The sequence below is a fragment of the Amblyomma americanum genome, chromosome 2, assembly GCF_052857255.1.
Source record: "Amblyomma americanum isolate KBUSLIRL-KWMA chromosome 2, ASM5285725v1, whole genome shotgun sequence".
NCBI classification, from domain to species: domain Eukaryota; kingdom Metazoa; phylum Arthropoda; class Arachnida; order Ixodida; family Ixodidae; genus Amblyomma; species Amblyomma americanum.
This window is the reverse complement of record NC_135498.1, coordinates 160514363-160523027: the sequence shown is the minus strand read 5'-3', so window position 1 is coordinate 160523027 and position 8665 is coordinate 160514363. Positions and strand designations below refer to the sequence as shown.

The 8665-nt window shown below is 45.3% G+C and overlaps 1 long non-coding RNA gene across 1 annotated transcript; it reads right to left on the bottom strand.

Annotated features, from left to right (window-relative positions):
- Positions 1-7841, bottom strand: LOC144119213 (uncharacterized). The gene is made up of 3 exons (XR_013312296.1): positions 7654-7841; positions 6952-7000; positions 1-216 (listed from the first exon to the last, which is right to left on the bottom strand). It is a non-coding gene; the product is annotated as an uncharacterized LOC144119213 (long non-coding RNA).
- Between the last annotated feature and the right edge of the window lie 824 nt (positions 7842-8665).

Genomic DNA, 8665 nt, shown 5'->3' with positions numbered 1-8665 from the left:
AATTTGCACTGCCCGAGAAGCACTTTTATTGGTAATGAATGACTAAAAGTACATCAGCAGCACTGAAGCCGATTAGTTGTTAGCTCCCAAGCGCCGGAAGTGCTCAGGTATTGGTTTGGATGGATCCAGGCAATACCCGTGGTTGTTAGGGTGGTCGAATCTGCGATAGCAGAGGCAGTCGGTTTTGCAGCCACTTGGGCATTCATCGGGCCGGCACTGCAAAAGAATTTACACTTCGTTATGAGCTGCGCAAATACATGAGTGTGTACAGCTTCAGAGTTATAACCTATCGGGGTGCCGAAATCAGTAATTCCTGACAAAAAACAGATATGAGTGCTTTTCTACTTCTACTAATCAATGTTGTAGCAGGATCGCAATTAGGCCTAGTTGGGTTATGTTCATTTTAAAAGAAAAGTACAGCGCGAACAGAGACGACAGACGAAGAAGAGGTGCACAACACAAGAGCTGTGGAAGAAGAAGAGGAAGAAGAAGAGAGGAACTCTGTGCTGACGCGTTCTTGCTGGTGCTTGGCTTCGAGCTCAACTGTGGTGTCGTGGTGGTGCCTACGTGGTCATCTCTGGTGAGGCCGTTCTGCGTGGGGGATTTGGCCAGGTCTCAGGTTAGGTCTGTAGGCCAGGTTAATTTGCATTTGAGGGTGCGTTTGGCTCAGGTATGTCACTGACCTCCCCGGGTGGAGGGTCGGCAACCTGGTTTGCCAGCTTGCCCACCCAAACCTTGCCGCTAGAAAATTTTCGTAAAAATGGAATTGACATCATCCCTGTGGCTCTCGTGCCGATCGGTGAGGGAACGATCAAGATGAAAAGCTCCAAGGTCCTTCAGCAGGAGCTAAGATCTCTCACTACCCACTACCTCCAGATCTCTGAGGTGCGACCGTTCGGCCGCAGAGGCATTGTTTGCAGGTCCGCTGACATTGATTGTGTCACAGACCTGCTCCTGTGCAAAATGTTTCAGTCATTAGCGGTTAAAGCCTTCATCCCGGAACAGCTCGCATGTTCCAAAGGTATTGTTCGTGGCGTGGACCCAGCATCTTCCCCGCAGGATATACTGGAGGAGTTTCAGGATGCAGATGTGGGGGTGCTTTCTGTCTACCGGTGCAGTAGAGAATTCAATGGTGTGCGTGTTGCGACAGAGTCAGTTATCACTACGTTTGCTGGTTCCTCCTGTTCTTCTGAACTCAAGGTTTGGCCGATAAGGTATCGTGTGGACCCTCTGCAGCCCCGCCCTCTTCAGTGCAACAACTGTTGGCGTTTAGGTCACAGTGGTAAAGCGTGTAAGTCGGCGACCCGCTGCCGTGTTTGTGGAGAAGGGCATTCAGATGACAGCTGCGCCTCTGATCAGCCCCAATGTTGCCTATGCAAGGGCAACCACTCAGCTGATGATGTCAACTGCTCGAAACGAGCCGACGAACAAAGTCTGCTCGATATCATTCAAGCGAAACGATGTTCGAGAGCAGATGCTTATGCACTTCTGGATCGGAGGGATACTACATATGCCAGCCGTGCGCGAAGCTCTGTTGCTGATAGACCGTCAAGTTTGACTACTTCAATAGTGTCCTGAGTAGAACAGGCTCTTTCTGTGGTGGTCGAGCGAATGCTGGGCAGTTTCACCGAGGCTCTATCTCAACTTGTTGCTGGCCAATCTCTGCCTACTGAATCACATGTTTCGGCGGCTACGCCGGCATCACTCCCAAGTGCTGCTAGTAAGAGTCATTCCATGTCGCCTCCTACCGTGCCCCAAGTACCGCCTGCCAACAGCGCTCCTGACAGTGTCGCTCACGTAGATACTTGTAGCGTGGACGTTGAAATGCTCACCACTTCCCAGAAGCGTCGAGCTTCTTCCTCACCCTCGAAGTCAGCTGTTCCACAAGTAAAAGCAAAGAAAGGACGCCCCAAATTAATTCCCCAGACTGATGTGCTGAAGGAGGTTGTTGATGCCTCTTTAACCAGTCGATAATCATGGCGGGTCTAAAAGTTATGCAGTGCAATTGTCGCTCCGTACTTTCTTCTTTACCGGATCTTGAATTACTTCTTCATAAACATAATCCAGATATTGTGATTTTACAAGAAACGTGGCTCTCTCCACTTAAATCATTCACATTAAAAAAATTTCGTGTTTTCAGGGTAGATCGCGTTAATGGCAGGGGTGGTGGGTTAATAACTATGATCTCTACGAAAATATGTCACCGGGCATCAATCTCGCAGACAGTTATGCGCCCTGACTGTGAGTTGTTGGCGGTTGAAATCTCCCTTCCACAGTGCGCCAATGTCACTATTGCTAACGTCTACTTCCCAATCGGTGTTCACAGGACAGACTGTTTGGATACCTTACTGAGCGGCGCAAACAGCACAGTCATCGCAGGAGATTTTAATTCGCACCACAATGTCTGGGATAGTCGCTCTGACTCCTGCGGCCAGCTTCTGTGGTCCTGGATGTCAATGAATGCAGTGCGCTGCTGTAATTCCGGAGCAGTAACCTTTATGCGAGTAGGATCCCGTTCAATCATAGATTTAACATTAGCATCTCGTGGAGTTGGCGTATCTGCATGGTCAACTGAAGACTCAGGTACATCTAGTGACCACTTTCCAATAACCTTTTCTATTACATCCTCGCCTATCAGAAAAGGTGGTGCAACCATGAAATTTGTAAACCACATTATGTATAAAAAATTGATATCTGCCTCACTCCCCTCCATAGTTAGCTCAGGTCGAGCACAAAGAGCTCAGCGGACAATTACCTTTCTGCAAGATGCTGCTGAGAGCTCTGTATTCTCGGTGTGCACTACTGCTCCTGCCAGACAGCCGTCTCCTTGGTGGACGGAGGAGTGTGAGAAAGCTTATCGTCGTAGAAAAGCAGCCTGGAAAAGCCTTTCCTATAATGTGAGCCCAGCTAATTGGATAAATTATAAGTTCTCCTCTGCATGTTTCAAAAGAACTGTTAAAAAGGCAAAGGAGGATTATAATCAAAATTTAAACACGTATATCTCAAAACCCCAGAATAAGAAGGCTCTCTATAGATTCATGGCGCAGAATAACAGCTCTCCGGCCTCCAATCGCATAAGGTCAATGGTAATGTCTCCGCAGGAGGCTAAGCAAAACCTTGAACGCATCGCGCAGGGGCTGGCCTTACGTTTCCAGGTACAGAAAGCAGAACCTTTGCACACTCTCACCCCCAGCTCTGACTATCCTGAGGTCGACGTGTAGGAGCTCCTGCAAATTGTTTCCTCGATGCATTCTGCTGCTCCGGGATGTGACGGGATTACTGTGGGCATGTTAAAGATTTTAGCGCACGACTTTACAACTCACCTTCTAGATATTGTAAATGCGTCATTGTAAACCTCTTGGATTCGTCACAGTTGGAAAATTGAGAAAATAATTTTACTTTTAAAAAATGCAGACAGTGGATTTCAATTAGACAATATTCGCCCGATTGCTTTAACCTCAAATTTAGTAAAGCTAATAGAAAAAGTAGTACACAGTCGCCTCACAAAGCATGTTCATCATAATAACGGCCTCAGCCCCGCACAGATTGGCTTTCGTCGCGGTTGTTCCATATGGTCCGCGCAAGTGGATCTCGAGAGCCGAATACGACTCTCAATGCGCCAGAGAGAAGTTTCGGCCTTGGTGACGCTTGACGTTGCGAAGGCCTATGACATCGTGGAGCTCACAGTCCTCATTAACAATCTTGCTCAACTACAACCACCGCATTACCTCTACGCCTGGATTTGTGAATTTCTAAAAGATAGATTTTTCTTCTGTACAGACGGATCTTTTTGTTCTAATACCTATGGTCAATCAAGAGGTGTGCCGCAAGGCTCTGTTCTTTCGCCGCTGCTTTTCAACATATTAGTTCGGGACATCCCCATTCATCCTAACGTTACAGTTTATGTATAGGCAGATGATATAGCTTTTTTTCGCATCAGCAAAGGATATTCATGTGCTCTACGGGTATTTGCAGGCATATCTGAATGCTCTTGAAGTCTGGTTGGACCAAATCAATTTATCACTTAATGTCAGCAAATGTGGCGTGCTGGTATTTCCACCCGACACTCCTATGTACAACTCGCTAGCCTACCGCTCCACTCCAATTCCGCAGGTGGAGTCGGTTAAATACCTAGGCGTTACTTATGACCAAAATTTGGACTGGCGACACCATATTAAGAATAATGTTAATAAAGGGGAACGTGCACTGGTCCGTTTGACCCGAGTTGGCAATAAAAAGTTTGGCATGCGTCGTGACACGCCACTGTTGCTCTATAAGGCTTATATGAGACCAATTCTGGAATTTGGTTGCCCCTTGTTCTCTGGTAGCGCGAACTACAAGCTGCAGCCATTAGCCTTACTGGAAAAGCGTGCCCTACGGCTATGCCTCGGGCTCCCAAAATCAGCTTCCAACGCTGTCCTTTATCTGGAAGCCCGTATCCCCAACCTCTATCCCGCTTCCAACTTCTAACAGTGCGTACTTTCCTCGAGTCTTTTGACCCGGCCCCAGGCGTTAGTATTCCAATTTTTGTATCCCAACCACACCTTTTTTTGACTAATCGCTGGCCACGTTATCAGCTTCCGCAAGTTAGGTTCACGCAGAATCTGTTAGCTCCGCTTCAGGTTTATCTGATCTCCTTGCAACGAGTTGCTGACACACAGGCTGATCCCGTCTTCTATTACGACTTTATTTTCCCGTCCCATGCGAAGCATATGCCCGCACATACCCTAAATGGTCTTCTTTCTGAACACCTACAGAATTTTCCACATCATACTGTTCTCTCCACTGATGCCTTCGGCAGCTGTGAGAAGGCGGCGATTGGCATATATTCGCAGGATCTAGCTTGGAGCTACTCCGTTCGTATCCCTGATTATACTCCTATATTCTTCGCAGAGTTTTTGGCCATTGGTTTGGCTCTTCTCAAAATTCCCAGACATGTCGCACGGGTTCTTATTCTTACAGACTGTCTTTCAGTTATTGTCTCTCTCCAAAATTCGGAAAAATCTTTCTTGACTCGTTCACTTAGGTTTTTTGTTCCGAGCACAGTGCACGAGATCCGTTTGATCTGGGTGCCTGGGCATTCAGGCGTCTAATTTAACGAGGTGGCTGATTTATTGGCAAGGTCAGCTCTCAGCGCACCTGTAATATATCCCGTCCCTCACCTCATTCTGTTAGCAGCTTCACGTTTCCAGCGGTTCCAACATACTTCAGCCACTTTGAGTGATCCGTTGCTCAATACCGTGGACTTTCAACACCTAAAGTACCCATGGAATATCCGGTGGTGTAAGTCAAGGCTTTGTGAAGTGTCCATGACGCTCCTGCGATGTAGAATCCCTCACTTAAACTTGTACTTATGCAGGTGCGGGTTCGCTGCGACAAACCTTTGTGTATCATGTGGGCAAGTTGAATCAATCGATCATTTTCTCCTCTCTTGCCGGCGGTTCGCGGTTCAGAGGAAGCAATATCTGGAGGTTCCTCTTTCGAGACTAGGACTGCCTCTGTCTCTTACAGTTCTTCTATCGTTCGGTGCGAGAGCCAAGGGATTCCCGTTAAGCAGTGTATGCGGCTACCTTCACGATTACGTAAGTGCAACTAATCGATTATCTTGTTAGCTATATACAAAATTCTTTCGCATATCCAAAAAGGCTAGATTGATTCTATTCCGGATGACTCATACCTCTTGAATTCATTTTATTTTTCCAATTTTTTTATCTTGATTCAGTCTTCTGACGTTTCCTTCCCCGCTCAAATGCTTCATTGGCATTCTACTCTATACCTTGGCCAATCCCCCCCAGGTGGGTATGTGCCATATTACTTGAGGAGAAGAAGAAGAAGAGCTGTGTGTATTTCTTTTAAAATAATTAATGCTATCGGTCGCAAGAAAACCACAATTATAAAAAATAGAGCTATTAAAGCGTTGCTAATAGAAGTCTTCATATACTCCAAAGAAATAAATAAAATGTCATGAAGTCATTCTTATTTTCTCACTGAAATGTTTCTTACATATATCAGTATATATCAGTAATGTATTTATTACTTTCTTGCGAGCGCTTTTCTTGGCCGACTTCTACGGAGGATTATACTACATATGAATCGAACATATTGCTGCCCCCATGACGTTCCTTGAAACATGGCTTGCGGTCACTCATAATAAGCGATGCAGAATTTTCAGGGGTGTGATATTACCAGGGCACTTTCCCATGTTTTGCTCCCGCTTGCTTTATGAATGAAGGAATTTCACTTCGGTGTTGATACTTTGGCACAAATTCTATTCGCTATTATTGAGCGGTGGCATTTTTTATTGCTTTACTATACAGAAAGATGTCTCTTGCATGCCACTGTTATAGGAATTTCGATTATTTTCACCCCTTCCTGAAATACAAGGCCTTGAGAGTTACAGTTATATGCTGAGACATGGGGAAGGGGATAGGTATGTTGTTCTTTTTGTGTAGAATACAAACTGCGCGCCTTCCGTATATAATACGTATAAGTGTTCATCTTTACTCTAGAAGAAGAGATACTGTTGGACCGCCAGTATTAAGCCAGAACTGTAGCATGAGAATAGCGGTGATGAATATTAGAGGTAATATAGAAACATTCTTCTAGTTCATTATCCCTTGTTTAATATTTGAACAGACGTTTGGAGACTGGACGGAAAGTTCCTCTAAGTCGTGGGCTAGTGATTATTGAGCCTATATTTAGGTCATGCTGACACCTACCAGATTTACACTGTAGAACGTTGCCGTGTTCAAAGCATGGGGCAGTCGTTAAACCGGGTAATTCAGACAAAAGTGGCTTGCCGCTCCAGCACGTGATTTCACAAGTGTGGCACCAAATTAGCAATGAACCTCGGTACCAAGCTATAAGTTCATTGCAAATAAGTTTTTAATGGTAATTTCATCATTCAAAGGCCTATATTGAAGTCATCTCGTGCTATGAAAACATACTCACTGTAGCAACACATTGGGAGTGTTCGCTGTATTCCGGGCTCCAGATTTCGCTGAAAGTAAACAGATGTTCGTGTAAGACACCACTGGATATGCTGTACTGCAGCTGGTCGTCGACACGGTATCCCGTTCGGTTTAAAAGACCTTCGTGACCATCGCGCTAGTTTGTTATAAAGGTGAGTTTTTTTTTTTAGAAAACTGTACATCATTCACTCATTAGTGTTGGGAAGAAGCCGTCGGTTAAGTGCATCTTTATTCTTTGCACAAACCCGAACTGCATTCTCTGCCTTGTGCTGACGACGTTCAATTCATTTATCAGTTTCTTTTTGCTTTTATTCCTAGTGTTTCCCCTAAAATAATTACTCTTTAACTTAAATGTGTCTGAGTTACACCTGTTCTGGAATATTGCGATGAGGAACTTATGGGAGTCCCATATAATAAACCCGTGTTTCGGCAAAACATGGCACGAGAAATTTGTATTTTCATATTTTCTTACCCAATATTGGTTATGAGCACTTCAGTATACAATAAAGAACTCCTTTTGGTAGCTGTGAAGTTCTCCGCTCCTCTTTCGCAACGTACGTGAGAGAAAATATATTTTTAGAATTGCCCTACCCTCAGTGCCGCACAACATACAGTAAAATTCCTCAGAAAATGCGAAACGCAAATTCACCGTATGTTGCGATGTATATAAATGAATACGCACTTGGCAAAAGTCACCGCCACGCCAACAAGCAAAAGGAGCACCATAGTCCTCATGTTTGCCTTCCAAGTGAAGGAGTGCTTTCAATAATGGCTGCTATGAAAGAGGCTCAGTGCCTAGGCTGCCAAGCGGGCGCTTTTATATACGAAACCGCAGCGCAGGAGACGCGAAACTTGTCACGTGACGACCAATTGGCTGCCAGCCCTAAAACTTTTTAACAATATCCGGCGAGTGTCGACCGCCGGCCGTGGATGCTTCAGATGGAAACTAAGTCGGAAGAGGGTGAGGTTATACTGCACGCGAGGAAATCCTGCTTCCTCAATTAGGCTCGCCTGACAGGCTTTTCTCCTCAGCCCTTTACAACCGACGCCGCTAATTGGCTTCAGCGCGGAAAAAAACATCGGGCAGTTCGTGGCACTTGATTTTGCCCGCAGCGTATGGCGTGGGTCTTCATGCTACTCGCCTTTCCAAATGAGATCGGAGTGATATTTGGGGTGTGCATATTAGAGCGGTAATAACATACTTTAAGAAGTAAATGGACTTATGTGTGACGTTAACTGGTCCCCTTGAAACACACATGAGTAGAAAAACAAAAGAAGTTGTGCATAAGACTGAAAATGCGCACTCTATGTGAGCAACATAAAAATATCAAAAAAATGCGCCCAAAGCACGTGAGCAAGAGCTCCACTCTTGCTGCTATGCGCAAACGGAACACAAGAACAACGTTGAAAAATCGTTACGCGTGTGTTATCTGCAATACTTGTCTATACAGAAAACTTCCCTTTGACTTTTCTGCGAACACTGTGCTGAAAGCCCAAGAAAACTAAAAAGTTCGCGCATGTAGCAAGATGTACGTAAAGAAAAAACCAGACATCTAGAGAGTATTTTAAGCGCCCGCTAGCGCTATGCATGGCATGAGAAAAAAACGTTGAAAGTAGCCTGGAAAAATGCGCCTTGTGAATACTGAAGAACTGTATAACTTTAGCTCAGCTAGCGTCGACATCGTGCCTTGTGC